The sequence below is a fragment of the Strongylocentrotus purpuratus genome, unplaced genomic scaffold (genome assembly GCF_000002235.5).
Source record: "Strongylocentrotus purpuratus isolate Spur 01 unplaced genomic scaffold, Spur_5.0 spur5_contig_810, whole genome shotgun sequence".
NCBI classification, from domain to species: Eukaryota; Metazoa; Echinodermata; class Echinoidea; order Camarodonta; family Strongylocentrotidae; genus Strongylocentrotus; species Strongylocentrotus purpuratus.
The window spans coordinates 639,355-655,880 of record NW_022145514.1 but is presented as its reverse complement, the minus strand read 5'-3'; the positions used below and the strand labels follow the sequence as shown (position 1 = coordinate 655,880).

General features: G+C 35.3%; 1 long non-coding RNA gene across 1 annotated transcript; it reads left to right on the top strand.

Annotated features, from left to right (window-relative positions):
• The first annotated feature begins 277 nt into the window (after window positions 1-277).
• On the top strand, window positions 278-16,298 carry LOC115921004. Its single transcript, XR_004062663.1, has 4 exons — window positions 278-693; window positions 4,425-4,431; window positions 11,686-11,688; window positions 16,288-16,298. It is a non-coding gene; the product is annotated as an uncharacterized LOC115921004 (long non-coding RNA).
• Window positions 16,299-16,526: the final 228 nt, after the last annotated feature.

Here is a 16,526-nt window from a genome sequence, read left to right as displayed (position 1 = left end):
CCTACATCATTTTGACATGGGCGATGTAATAACGACCTCAACATTTCTTCTACAGCAACAAAAAAATTGTTGAAATGTATTACTTTTATCCCCCCCCCCCCAAAAAAAAGAGACTAAAATGAATATAAGCTCTCATCCCCCTTTCAACTCGATGCTCTGGCTACGTGTCTGGTTGTCATAACAACCGAATCTGGAGAGATGTTTATTTCTAGTGAGGCAGTTGCACAGTTGTGTCATTGGTGCTCTGTGGAGCAGGACGTGCTCTCTCTGTGCTCTGCGTCGTCTGCGTCTCCCACTCTCCATCTCTCTCTCTCTCTCTCCCCACTCCATAACGCTCTCTGAGTGTCCAGGCTCCCTCCGTTCAATCTGCAGTTTGGACTTCACCCTGCACAGATGTAATAAGATCATTGTCGGGAATGCGAGGGAACTCTACACCGGAGGCCGATTTGTGATTATAACTCCGCCGCCGAAGACAACGGATCGTAATCCTCGTGGTACAGCCTACTCGTGCCCTCGGGGCAAGTCTCTTTTATTTGTCTCCTTCTTTTCATATTTTTTTTATTTGGTGAAATTACAGAAGGAGAGGAGTATCAGAAACATTGGAGGTTCATACCCTACATTTCTTCAAACTCCTGCCTGCCAAAGTGGAAGTGTACGTTTTTGACGTCTTCATAGACTGTCTTACCAATTTCGGTGAGTAGAGACTTATTTTTTGTAATCGTTTTGTCTCAGTTTACTCCTTAAGGCCTGTTGTATCAAGCAGTTTTGTTTCAGGATATGTTATATGATGTGTTTATCTGTAAAAAAAAAAACAGTGTATCTTTAATATGTACAGTTTATGAAGACTTTGGCTGAAATTCCTCAGTGGAGAGAGAATTTGGAAATGCAATCCATCCATTTTTCAGCTTGATTTGTTTTCTTTTTGTGCCTTCCTTACGATGCACCTCATTTGCTTTGGAATGTAATAACAAGGAATTGTAGAAGGTTCAATATGAAGATGAGAGTTTATTCAATGTGTGTTTATTTTTTACTCTTGATTAATATTTGGCTTTGCTTATAAGATCATTAGATATTTTGAGATATATGGGCTTCCTTTTTGTGAGTTAGCAAATCAACTATCCTATCAAATCCATATTGGACAAATGAACGGAGAGAATCTGATCTTACCTAAAAGTGAAATATGTTATCAAAGTTTTACATACTATAGAAGTGCAATTTATAATCCAAATGCTGTTACAGTCTGAATATCAGATTTTTAGGGGGGGAAATAACCATATTGATGAAAAAGCTGTTGTTTAGACATGAATAATTCATTAGGTATTTGAATATCAGCTACTAGCTATTCTTTTTTGTATTTTTTTAATTCATTTTTTATTCACATGACATTAAAAAAAAAAAGATTTATAAGCAATTCAATTTATGCATGGATTTTCAGTCTCCTGCATATGCTCTGAATATGTAAGTGAAGCTCCTATGATTGTGAGCTTACAGGGATCGATCAAAACATACTGGTTCATCATTTTATTCAATTTAAGAACTTTTACAATAGCTGCATTTAACAAATATCATCAATTTTTCTCACATTCCGGTATTTTATCGGAAGTTGCATAGCAACAACGGGTAAACATGACCAAGAACCCACCTCTGGAGTGTGGTTTTTTTAAACACCGGCAGAAATTTCACTGATTTTTTGCTCGCTTTCTAAACGTCAGTGAAATATTCCGGTTTTTGGTCACCTGACTCTCCTTACTGCAATGCAATCGCATGCAGAGCAGTGACAGGTCATTCATGTGTACTACTCGACCCCCCAAAAAAACAGAATGAGCAAACACACACCAACGTTTTTTATGGGTTTTTCCAGTAGTGTAAATCAAAGTTGTTTTTTTAAAAAACACCTTTATTTAAAAGAATGGAATTGGGGCTGTGTAAATTATTTTTATCAGGTGATCTACAAGAATGGAGATTATTGTAGTGATAAGGGGATGTTGTGTGGAATTCATCTTTTGATTTTAGACAATTTCTAAAATATTTCCATGTAATTGAAATCTAGTAAGCAGTGATTTGACATGAAATACAGAAGAAAGAAATAGAAAACAGAAACTAATCTTTAAATGACAACCTTTTAATTGCTGAGTACACATTTCAAGAAAAAAAGAATACCCTGCGGCAGTTGAAGTGTCTTGAAGGTTATGTAATAAACATATAGAAATTTGACAGGTGTTTTCTTTATTCCGCACACAGCTGGTCTAACACTCACTTCTCTGACATATATTATGATTTTTCTTTTGTAATTGGTCTTTTATGTACATAATAGGTATTCTAGATATCACTACAAATTTTCAAAATAAAAACTCTGCTTTTGGTCAGTCAAGAACCAAAATCATTTCCAAATATCATAGATTTCACACTTAAAGCATTTTGTGAAATCGGACACTGAAAAAGAATAGATTGTAAGTATGATGAATCAATTTTTTATTTATTTGCCTTAAGTCATGTTTAATGAAAACCCAAGAACGTTTACAGCAGTATAAAAATGATGTAGATTGCCAGCATCGTAATAAAGTCATTGACCAGATCAGTTGGGTATATATGCTGTAGTGGTATCTAAGTTGATTTTGTTAATGTTTTGTATTGTCTCAGTAGAGATGGTTTTGATCACAGTTTGACTGATGATAAGTGATAAAAAACAGAAAAGACATGGGTGATCGGACTGCATCTGGATGGAAACCCCCTAAAGAGTTATGTGCACAAATCCACCCTAGGGCCATTTCACTCTCTTATTGTATTGCCTACAGGAAGTATGTCATAATCTCACATTTTAATAGACGATGCATGAGGCTCTCAAAATTACCCTAGAGTGGATTTCTTGAACGTCTTCGCGATCATATGTCTGTTAAAAGAACAATATATTATATAGATTGTCCTCGAGGCAGTCTCATTTTGAAATAGAAATAATAGTTGAAATATATGAAGCATTATGAGGATACAAGGCCCTGAATGATACAGAAAACTTTCTTCGGTTGGGGATAATCATAAAATGTAGTTTTTAAAGCTTCAACCAGCCTTCAATTTTGTGGGCAAGCTTTCGTCCACTCCTGTGGACTTTCTCAAGCTAATTGATCAGTCACACGTTTTCTGTGCCCTGAATACTATATCTCTGATTAACCTAGCTTAAAATGAACTATCATGATAAGGCGCTCAAATACACACAAAATTTGGTACTACCTGGGTTTTGACTGGCAAATGAAGAATAATGTTTTATAGAAGTACATTCGTGCTGTGGCATTGAATTGAAAAATGTGCCTTGGTGTTATTAGGGGATTTTTTAACTGGAATACAACACCTTTACAATGACCAATCAAATAAGAGACGCTGTGAATTAAAAGTAATTTTTACACATGCTTTTATTCAACAGCAAGCTTTGTGCAATATCTTGGCAAGCGGAAGCCAGACTTGACCTCAGATCACCTTCTTTTGTTATAGACAAGAGACTCCTTAAAGGGAAACTTTAAGAATGTCCACTCTGGTATCAACTTCATTTTAATAACAGCTAGAAAATGAGAGAAACAGATCTCATAAAGAACAAAATAGATATGAACTTGAAGGTGTAATCAATCAAAGGCAGATTAGCAACTCTTTTAATCTCTCTTGTAAGCACTATCCTTTTTTCTTATAGAATTACATCAAATATTACTCTTTATATTTATTGATGGAGGAATTAATTTGTTTCATAGAGGGATATTTAGAAACATGTCCAAGAATAAATCTCTGGCAAAGGTATGATTAAAATGAAAATTGAGAAAAATCGACATTAATGCTTTTTTTATACAAAATAAATGGTGGGCTATTCGCGAGGGAAATCAAAGTGTTCCCAATATGTATTTGATCTATCATCACTTCTAGATTTTAAATGAATTTAATTCAAATGAATACTAAAGTTTTCTTTAGTACCTGAATGACCCACCTAATAGAGAGAATTTTCTGTCCAGAATGATTCAAGTTTCAGGTATTGCACGTGACAGGAAGTTCTCAAGTAAATAGAGCTCCTTACTTGACGGGAAGAAAGGCTATATGTTGGAAGAAGGAAAAACAAAGATTTTCTTTTGGACCCACTCGTGTTACGAGAACACAATCTGATTGGAGGGCAGGTGGACGTGTAGAATAATCCTGGGCCGGTTGACGAGCCTGCTCATCTATCCCGTCCCACGAATGTTCAAGGGCATCGCTCGCTTCATCCAACCCTCGCCAGAAAACAATTGGAGGGGTAGATAGATTAATAAGGATGGCAGCATCGATTCTCTATTCACCTGAGATGGGCTGATCCGTGCTGTCGTATCGATGTGTGAAGAAATGTCACTCCTGGTGAAGAGGGTAGTGGTTTGAATGTACCGTATGCACATTGCACACCTCGGAGGGAACATGAGATATAAAGTATCGGCAGTTGTGACTTTGTACCAGTCAGAATGTTTAGACAGTTTACAGCTTTTGAGCACACAAAAGTAGACATTCAAAATTTTATCTCTTTAATTTACCTTACCTTACCTTACTTTTCCTCTTCCGCCATAATATTAATGTTATAACTTGCCTATTCTTGGGACCATCAACCTGCCAAGCATTAATAGGCTTTTAATGGTAGCCCCTTCTATTTTTTATTTTATATGAATTCATATTATGTACTTTGTATTTTACCTTTACCTTTACTTTGTATTTTGTATTTTGAAATTTGATTGATTTTTAGTTTTTTAATGAAAAATGAGTGAAGACTGAATAATCAATTATTAAGCTGCAGCAATTTTATACAGAGTTTGAAAGCAAACAGTTGTTATTTTGGTATTCATTAATTAGGAAGTATTTTGTTATTGCACTTTTACACATTCATTATGTGATATTATAGAAAAAGTAACCTGTGGCATTGACAAGAAATCCACCTTTAAAAAACTAAGCAGATATCAGAATAACTTCAGATGACCTACCTCAAAATGTATTTGAAACTCTGCCTGTGATACCTTTCTAATAATATAGTAGGACATGGCTTAAAACTTGTTGAATTATATGTTCCTTGTCACTGTTATGTATCCTAGATGTATTGTATTTAAGATGGGGAAACTAGAAGAGGAATTCCAAAATAAACTGTTCCCCCGCAGCTGTTTAAAACTGTCATAACAGATGGGCTTCACTATCAGATAAGGATTGTAATTGCTGTAAGCTACATCTACCTTTTATCAGTGGCGGTTCCAGAATTTCTTTGCGAAGAAAAAGGGGCACAATATTCTGAAATTCTCAAACAAGCAAAGAAAAGGGGTCATCAGATTTTTGTGGATGTCTATTGGACTCCAAATTCTCTAATGACCCCACCCCAAAAAAAAAAAAAAATCAAAAGTGGGGTGTCACTTTGGTTTTAAAAAGGGGGGGGCACAGGTTAGGTGTGCTCCACCCCCCCCCCCCCCCCACCCCCATCCACCTTTACCTCACATGGGATGCCTTCAACATATATTTTATTGAATTTGTTCAGTCAAAAGATCTTTGATTCTAGCCATAACAAAAATATTGTTGATAAAATCTATATGATTGTATATATATTGTCTGTTTGGTGATAGAAGGGCATTAACTCATATACTGTAATACAGAGTTAACATCCTTGTAGCTCCAAGAAGAAGATATGAGCAGTTGAGTCAGGATAGGGGTACCTCCAGGAAATAGTTGATGTGATAATAGATAACCTCTGAATGTAACATGTATGAAGAACAGAGAGAAAGAAATGATGTATTGTTGCCAGTGCTGGCTTCTTGTAAGAAGCAATATCTTTCCATCGCAATGCTTTTCTGAGAATGAGTCAGGCACAAAGTAGCTGGGGAATATACAATAACATTCTGTGTTGACTGTGTTAACTCATATCATTTTACTTATAGTTAAGAACCTTTTGGCTCTTAACAGAGACAGATGATATCAACAGCCAAAAGAGCATTCAGTTTTGTCTATTCAGACAAAGTTAATGCCCTTCTGGCGCTCTGCTGAGAGTCAGAGATATAACTCATGCCATTTAACATGATATTGACTTATATTGATTTACCATAGTTAATACCCTTCTTGCTCTCTGCTGAGAGTTAGAGAGCATTAACTGATGTAGTTTAACACAAAGTTAATGCCCTTCTGGCTCTCAGCAGGCAATAGTTGAAAGCCTTTATGACCAAACACATTTTCTTTCATCTTTCATCCTAGTTCATACCAAGGGCAATAGGGTTTGTGTGCCTTTGAGAATGCAGGCAATATCTCTCTTTGTTACCATGTTTCAATATCGTTTGCAGGTTTTATGGGTGTCCATTCATGCAGGGAAGGGCAGTGGTAGTCTCAATGTTTGTCTAACACGTGAAATGCCAAGTGTGTAAATGTGTGTAGTATGGTCAATGAGAAACTAAACAGGTTACGTCATTTATGGCATTTGAGGGGTTAAAGAAGGGAATAAGAGCAGTGTTGATGTTACACAAAGCTTAATGTGTTTTGATCAGTAAACCCTGCTCAGAAACTAGGTTTGGACTGAAGATCTGAAAAATCAAATATTTTATTTACTTTTTTGACAAAGACTACCCTGTGTTTCTTCGCTCACAGAAACAAGTACAATTCAATGGATTTTAACATTTCTACCCTGGAATATGTTTCAAACCCAATGAAACAACGATTTAAAGATTAAATAAAATGGCTTATTAGAGATCACTCAATAGTGTAAGTCTTTGTGAAATCAAATAAGCATACATTTCAATTTGAAGAAGTGATGTTGCTTCTTTGGGGGAAATGTTTTTAAAAACTAATCGCTTGGAAATGTTTGGGTTAGAACAGTGTGCTGTAATCGAATGCGGGATGGGAAGGACCGTGCTCTTCAGAAGTCTTTGTCTTCCATTTTTTCAACGGGTGGTCTGCTTTAACATAAGAATCTATAGAGATTGTTTCCATGTAAGTCCCGTGCCATATCTCCTACTATTATCTCTGCCTGATATTGGTTCAACCAAACCGTCTCCCGATAAGCATCTCATTGTCAAGGTCATTCAAATTTCCCCCGAGGGAGCCGAAAGAATAATCAATTTTAGGCAGGATAATTGAATTGATCGTTAATAAAGATTAGCGAGGGTGTCAAAGCCGTTCACCCAATCCATGAGTTACATTGATCTTGGTTAGATGTGAAGGTACTATGTAAGACACAGTTTAGGATGTACACTGCCTGTATTTCACAAAAAGAGACAAAATTGCTGTTTTCTACAGTATGTATTAGTATTTCATCGATGCTGCTTTATTAAAAAAAACGATATATCCTTTTGAATTTCAACTTGATTTCAAATGCATTGTTAGATGCATGGGGAATCACTATTTCAGTCAAATTTGTCATTATGGCCACCCAAGGAAACAAAGAAAGTGGCCACTGTAGACAGGTGGTCTTTCTAGAGAGGTTCTACAACACACATTTATTTCTTGAGGGAGATGAAATATGTAGCCACGACATACATGTTGCGTTCATAGAGCAGTGGCTATAACAGTTTGACTGTTCATTACACACACAGTTCAAGGTATGCTAAACTTGTCCTTGCTTTTTTGTATGATGTGTGTGTAGATCGAAATTCCGCTTATGATTTGGCAAATAATATCTTGGGTAAACTTCTCATTAAATCGTCTTTGATTTTGGTACAAAAGGTAAAACTTTTATTTCTGGTAATGGTAGGGAAATGTAATTTTTTTAAAACAGAAAACAAATTACAATAATGTTACAAATTCCCTTACAAATCTTATCAGCCATTGAAATTTGATTCAAAATGTATTATAGCTGAAGAATAGAAAAAGAAATAAGAAGAAATCATAGTTGCTTTGTCAAAACATGTCCTATATGTTTATAACATAATTTGTAGATTAAGTGTGAGCGATTTTTAGCAGTATCTTGTAAATTAGTCATATTTGGGAAGTCCTATTACTCATTTACTGCTTGATAAACAAATAATGATTACTAATCATTTTTCTGTATGTATAACTATACAATATACTAAACACAATATAACCTTTAGAGTATGCCCCCCGGTAAAAAAAAAAAAAAAAAAATATATATATATATATATATATAAAGATAGTAAGGCTGCTTAGTAACAATAATTCCTGCCTACAGCACGTAAAGGATTTATTATTCATAAGAGACTCTAAGTCTCCTAGATACGAGGGAATTCAAAGCTTCGATGATCATAGTCTGAGATCTAGAAGGTATTGTACGTAGGCGCTCTAGCCTTTCAATTTCACAAGACCTCCAAGAGAGATATAGACAAAAGACAATGGTCTTGAATAGAATTGTAATTTGTCAGGGTTTTGATGGCGACTGGTTGTATCAGTTTTGGACATGTCTACACGATAGGTGGAATACATGCATGTATTTACATGCATTTACATGAAAAGTCTATGAAGTGTCATAAAATGAGTCTCATAAACTTTTCTTGATTGCAATTATGTATGAAAGTTCAGGAATGAAACAAATTTACATTCTGTATTTCAATAAGATGCTTTAAATAAATGACTTGCTCAATATCCTGAGTAATACCCAAAATGGTAGATGGAAAAGGATGCATACAGTGAGAAAAGTATTGAGTTGCAGAAAGTGATCTAGCTTAGGAAAGCTCTGAACAACCTTTACAACTAAATGAACAGCAAGTGAATAAGTGGAACAGACTAAAACAGCGAATTTATGTTGTATTGTTGGACTAGGTTAGGGATTAAAGAAAACAGCATCCTTTATTTTTAGATAAGGTGTAGTTTAACTCAAGATTGTTTGAAAGATTCTTGACATCCACTTTTCATGTCATCATTTTACTCATTCATAAGCCAGAGTTATATAATTTCATTTTATGCAATTTTAAAGTGCCTTGTAGAGTTCTGGACCCATTTTTGTTTGAGAAGCAAGCGTTGTTAGTTCACACAATGGACTTACATATTGACTGGTTGCAGAAAGGTCAAACCGACTTTTAATCAAATTATAATCAGGTCACTGGCCACCAAATATAATTTCATACAAAATTCATATTTCTAAGCAGAAAAAAAAGGCGTATTTTTTATGAATTTTGCATGCTTCATTGTGATTGAAAGGTAGTAAAGAAGAAAAAACACCTGCAAGATATTTTTGCGAAAGCCAGGGTCGCAGACATTTTAGCAAGCTGTTGTTTTGGCAATCATTGACAAAAGGTACTTACAATGCATCTCTGCACATTTCCATATGTTACAAGTTCACAAACCTACAACAATTTCATAGAATTTGGAATATCCTCCTGGAAATATAACCACATATATATTCTATATTTCTTATTCTCTAGGATTGTTAAATTCATAAGCATTTCATTCTGTAAGAAGATCCGTCACTTTGAGTGGGAATAATTAAAAGTAAGTCTAAAATACATGTAGATCTTTGTGGTTATCATGTTATGCTTGCTGTATGTTTATGTTTTTTCTTCTTTGTATTGTTTATCTGCTTTAACATCATTGGTTTATCAGCAAATAGAATATCATTCAAGATGAGTAGATGAAAAATATCTTTTTAATGCATCAGGCAAAGTTTTATTGCAAACATATTGAAATGATTAGATTGTCAATTTTTTTAGCAGAAGAATATTAGTACAAGAGAATCTTACGGAGTATCCTTCTTTTATTATCAGTGATGAAAATGTAAAATAGTGCAGAAAATGCACTAAAGATTCGCCCAATTTAATTTGATTTATATATTGAATTGTAATATCACAGTAATATCATGGGTACGATTGTGCGACTGCAAGTTACATTTTATAGTAATTTTCTCTTAAGCGATCATCATTTCACTTCGCTTGGCTTTGTTCAAAATATGTGCTTGGATCAGTGTGTAATAAATTCTCTATTAGATTTGCCTACCATTTCTTTATAGGGGGTAAAGGAATTAATTGACACATACTATTTTGTTCTTCTTTTCACGCTTCGAAAAAGCCTGTTTACCTGGCCGAACATGGGAAGCACTCACTCGTTATTAATTGGATTAGAAATGAATAGTTTTGTGTGGATCGTTGGTGAAGGGGGAAAGGGACGTCTGATTACGACAAGCTGTATATGTGGACTCTCAAGTCGCTTTTTATTGCATGCCAGCAATAAGGCTCTTACAGGCGTGTATTTCTCATGGCAGTAAATTCCTTATAGCGTGCAACAGATGTTATTTGTATGCTGAATGGAGGATAGAGTTTCAGAGGGAATTAAATGCTGCACTATTTCTCTTTCATGTTTTAAGGCATTTCTTCAAATCACTTGCTTCATGAGAGTAATTCAATTAGTACTTTATTTTCCAAGGTGAGCATGGTTATATGGAGAAGTAAATAATTCAGAGAAATCAATTACCGAATGCAGATCTCACATATTTTTAGAAATGTAAACTTGTAGTAGCAAAGTGGGGATTCTTTTTAGGAAATCTATGTACCTATTTACCTCCTTAACTTGAGATGAAAGTACATGTAATAGGAAACTGGAAATCTGTTTAATCTGAATTTTTGGATTTAATTACATCATTTTACATCAAATTCAATAATGTACTTCAGTTATCTTGTGGCATGAAACTATTGTGAATCTGGATCCCTTAACAAATCTTGTCAAAGAGTCGTATCTTTCAATGCATTAGAAGTACTACAGCCTTTATAAAGGATGAAAACTGCATGCACCTCCAAAGTACATTGATAATATCTACCAGTGGTGGCCAGAACTGAAAACTAAAGAAAAGGAAAAAGTAGCAAGCTTCAACAAAAAATTGGAAAGAAACAAAATGTGGGTGAAGTTTATATCACATATTACATATTACTCAACAGTACAATTAACCCCACTTTCCTGAAGAGAGAAAAGGGATCCAGCACTGATGCCCTCTTTTTTAAATTGAAATATGGTTCGTTGACCCTAAATTTCCTATTCCAACCCAATAATAAAATTCTCATGATTCAACTGATTGTGTTTTTGTTTCCCAAATTCTAGCCGCCATATTTTCCTTTTCAATAAATGCCTTTGAAAGTGGTTATTGCTTTTCTAACTCATCCAAATTTATGAGTTATATATTTCTATCCGTTTGCAACTCATGAATTTGCAGTATTTGTCCACCCAGGGGTAAAGGCCTTTGGCAGTGCAATGTTAATTTGAAAGATGTGAGAAGTGAGACCTTTGTATCGTTATTTAGTCGTCTGAGAGGTAGGGTTGATAATAAGTTTTTTTTCTTCTCTTCCAACCCTTTCCATGATTTTGAGATTTTGAACTAATATTTAAAAAAAGCTTGTTCGTCTTTTCAGATTTATCAATCAAATAAATTTGTTAAGTCACATATTGTGAAAGATTATTTGTATTAGAATAACAGGGGGAAAAGCAATGTCAATGAAAATTTCCATCATAAAATTTGATTTGTCATTTAGATGTCTGCAAATCTGATAGCACCTTAAGGATAAACAAATCATAAAAATAATATTTTTCCTATCTAAACAATTGTAGTTTGTAGATTTCATGATTGATTTTGTTTGTTTTGTTTTGTTTTTGTTTCATGAAAGCTCCTTGGCCAATTTTGCATTATTAATTACATCACATGCTATAGAGCTCTAGTCTGCTTCCAGATTGAGTGAATCTCAAAATTTTGTTCCAGTATTATGACTTGTACTCAGCTATAAGGTAACATGCCAGACTGTAGCACCATTCTCAATGTGGTATTGTATCTGTGGCAAGAGCATATAGTAAATTGCACAACAGATCAGAAAAAATTAAGACATGTCAAATGTGATATTTCATCTGTATTGACAAGGGTGCGAATTTCACAGCAGACTTTAAAATGTTGATATTCTCATCTGTGGCAACAAGAAGTACCAATGTCTGTGTTTATACAACGCCTACTAAGATTCTTGCAACGTCATTGGTCAATTCTTGATCACATGACATGCGCTTAAAGTACCATTGAATGGCATCATTCTCCAGCCGTGCAATTCCGTTTGATCCTTTCGCACCATTGCACTCTGACGTCACTAACGATGTACAAAGTATATTGTGAGCTAAGTGAGGTCAGAGTGCAATGGTGCGAAAGGATCAAACGAAATTGCACTCCGCGTCAAAATAAACATAAATCTTTGTACGCGCGGCGCATGGTATGCGCATGGTTTGCTGCCTGCTTAATAGTGCACGCTCACTATCGGCAATTTCATGAATTAAAAAACAAACAAAAAATCGCTGAGATTTAAGCCCAGAAAAACTGTTTTAAGCCCATTAACGTCCGAGGTGTTGTATAAAACAAATAGTGAATGGCCTTTATTTGTGCAATGGAACAAGATTTCGCATTCGGTGAAAGATGAGACGCTCTATTCAACTCGGCTGCGCCTTGTTGAATATAGCGTCTCTTATCTTTCACCTCGTGCAAAATCTTGTACCATTGCACTCATGGCCATTCACTATTTGTATAACATGTATGTTTGGAGCCAGAAGGGCATTAACTCACATAATTTACCACAAGGTTAACGCCCTTCTGGCTCTTAACAGAACATATAAGAAGAGTCCTGTATGTATTACTTACCTCTTTGCACAGTGAAGCTACCTATTGCATTGATGCAGAGGAGATAGATATGAAACTGATAATTATGTTATTTCAACAGATCTCACAGGCTATTTTTTTTCCTTTGTATGTTATTTTTTAAATATACTTCAAGAGAAATCCCATATCCATCAACTGAAGTAATCTTTGAATTGAAATTTGCAAGTGGCATTTCAATTTCCTATTAATGCATTTTTTTTTCCTGTTCAACATATGCACCAAACCTGTATTTTGATTGTGGAAAGATTTATTTTGCCATTTCAGGGAGGATTATGGTAAAAAATGATGACAAGTTGATATTGGTCTGTACTTTACCTACAAATCAGTATTATCAGAAAAGGATAGCTCTTTTCACATGATGTAGGATGAAAAGATTTTGTGTGGTTTTGAAATGAGTCACATTTCCATAAACATTTTATTTTCATAACATTCTTCTTTTCCCCCACAATACCCCCTTTCTGCTTATACATTCATAAAGTATACACATTTTATGGAAATTAATGCAATCTATCTTCTGCTTTGGAAATGTTGCCTAATTGTTATTTTTCATCATTTCGTAAGTACAGTGGGGTACTTTGTTCTCTTAAAATATTATTGTGGTCAATATAGTAGTAAACAAATATAATAAATTTAATTCCTTGTGATTTGGAGCCGGGCAGATGACTTTCTACATTTTTAGAGGACCAAACATTTTAGTAATTGTACTATTACGAGATATGGCAGACGCCCTAATGATGGGTATTATTCTTCAGCCCCCCTTATTCTCTCCTTAGAAGTCAAAGTAGAGCCATTCACATCGGTCTGATAAACCTGAAGGAACCATTTATATTGGAAATCATACACTATGATGGGATTGAAGTATAAAGCCTATAGAGTAACATATATTATTTTTAAATCATTTTTTATGACATTGCACTATTTATGACCCCCAAATTGTGAAGATTGATACTTTGAGGAATTGAAAAGAAAATGAGCCTTCATCGCTTCATGCTTCATGTCGCAATTACAGCGAAGTACTTCCAACTGTTTATCTCAAATTTTTAAGGGTTCATTTGGTCATGAAATGCAGATTTGTTTGTTACTAAAACGCAAGAATGCTGCCCAATAATGACAAAGAGCATTAAACCATCAAATTCAGAAACACTAATGTAGCATGAAGAAAAAAAATGGATTCGGCCGGTGAACTTTGATATTCTTGTATATGGCTAGTCAGGTTTGTGTAGAGCTTCAAACATGGAAGCCGCTGTAATAGGAAGCTTGTATTAGCGAGAAAGATGCACGGAGGAAAATCCATTTTGTTTGAAATTCAAATCCTGTTAAAGGCCACACTATTTGTCATCACATCAATTTATGCATTTCTGTCCTAGACTTTGTTTGACTCAATCCATGCGATTTATTCTATTTTCATCCACTCATCTACAATGTTCAAATCTTGTTGGCTGTCCCAACGCAAAAGGCTGTAAATGCAGTGTTTTGTAAGTGGCAGCAACAGCCTTTTGGCAGGCAGGAAAAACTCTATGGTTTCATGAAAGCAGCTTCTCACAAGATGACTTCGTCAATATTTTCCAGTTTTCCGGTATCTTGCGTTTTTATTTCCCACCTCCTCCCCCTTGTCCGTTTTGTCAAAATATGACTTTCTTAAAAAATTGTATTGTTTCAGATTCTCTCATTTTTCTCTGTCGCTCATATGTCTTTGCTCATGTTTCTCTTCTCTTCTTTCTCTTCTCTTCTTTCTCTTCTCTCTTTTCCTTCTTCTTTCAATTATTCCTCCCTGCATCTGATACACGGATATTCTTTTACCGTTGATTTTCACCTATTTCTCTTTCTCTCTTTTGCTATGTCTCAAAGCTTTCTCTTTTGCTCGCACGCTCTCTCTTTCTCTCTCTCTCTCTCTCTCTCTCTCTTTCTATCTATCTATCTCTCTCTCTTTCCCTCTCTCTTTCTCTCTGCTTCTATCCTTCTCCTTATTTCTGTCATTCTCCATCTTCTTTTCTCTCTTTTTCCTGTACCCATCTCCTGCAGATTATGATGTTGATCCATAAAAAGCTTTGAGTAATCCCCATAAAGGATACAGTATAATATTTTCCATTAATATAATTAATATTGCTTACTGATGGAGGTTGCCATATCCTCAGATTTAGAAGCAATCCATGAAAGTAAAATTTAAATCAGAACAAATTTTATTACAAGTTACTCAGAAAAGGGAGGTTCGAGACTCAAGAATATTGATATTGATATTGATAAAAGATACTAGTAAAAATACTGGGGGGATCGCAGGACAGTCCTGATTTTAAGCCAGAAAATCTGACATCACAGACCGCAAAACCCTTGCATAGAAGACCTCTTGAGCAATTTATCAGAAAAGAATTCAATTTGAGGGAAATGGGATCGTGTCATGTATGCAGTCATGAGGCTAGACCATGTTCTAGTTGTGTGTTAATGAATATTGATGATGGCTCGGTCAGTACAGAGCGGGTCAGGGATGATCTTTTGTACTTTCAGGAGAAAGACACAGAGCCTAAGAGGAGGTTCAGGTGATTGCAATGTGAGCCCCAATCTGGCAAAGAATGACAGAAATGTATTTAACATGAAAAATGATAACAATTGCAGGGATGGTGATTTTTCTCCAAAGCTCTGTCAAAACTCCAAATAAACCCGACTTCCAATATCATAGGTTTAGACATTCATATTTGTATGAAAAGATATACAACTTATAATCGAGTACCTTTTTAATTTTCACTTATTCATTGTTATCATTATATAATTTACAGAGAGCCGTAGGAGCAGTAAACGGTGTTAAAGGATTTACCTTCATGCCCTTCTGTCTCTAGAAGCAGACAGTGTCATCTGATCTTTTGTATATATTTTACAGGAGTCATTTTATTACCAAATTCATAGAAAGTTTAAATTTCTCTGAATAATATGATTAGATATAATGGATATTCATAAATAGTTCAACTTTCACACAAATTGTGATTCAATCACAACATGTGTGACGTTCAGAAACATATATCCCCAATCCTCTTAAAGCAGAGATGCCATTTTTCTGATTTTTCTGGGATTATCTTCATAATCTTCTAAATAAAAATGGTTCCAAAAAAACAGAGAAAACTCACAGTCTCTCTATCTCTCTCTCTCTCTCTCTCTCTCTCTCTCTCTCTCTCTCTCTCTCTCCCTCCCTCTCTCCCTCCCTCTCTCTCCCTCCCTCTCTCCCTCCCTCTCTCCCTCCCTCCCTCTCTCTCTCTTTCTCTCACTTTCTCTGCGTGTTTGGAAGGGTATGTGAAGGAGATTGAGGAGGAAATCAAAACCGAGAGGAAGATGTTGATGGCTTGAGGTGAAAGTCATGGACACATACATACTCTCAGGAAGTGATCAGGATAAACAACGATCCCATATCCTTGTATGTTGATCAGAAAGCAGTTCATGCAGAACATTGGTGGGCTCTTGTGCTTACAGCATGTGTAAGGCATGTATCTGCACATGTATCCATGTGTAAATATATGAATTGATAGTTCTGAAAAAGCATATTTACATGCATTGAAACTGTTGTTTTTTGTGTAATCTGGAAACACAAAACCCTTGTGGCTTCATGGGGCTTTACCCCTGGACCCCACCATGGGCCCTATGGCAGGCTTCATGACCTCCGGCTGCTGTAGGCTACACTCGCACCGCTTTAAAGTTCAGGAAATTTGTATCATTCTCAGTAGCATCTCTGTATAAGGTAATTCAATAATATATTGTAGTGCCAACGGCTATGAGAGGTAACCATATCTCTCATCAATATGACATTGACATTTATTATCATATATCATTTTCACCAAGTTTTGGATTTGATTAAGATATATATATATATATATATCCTCATGAAATTGGAGTGTGCTATTGAGGTAATAGAACTATTTTTCATAGGCTTGTGTTTGGTCGTAAGCATCATACCAAATTGTTT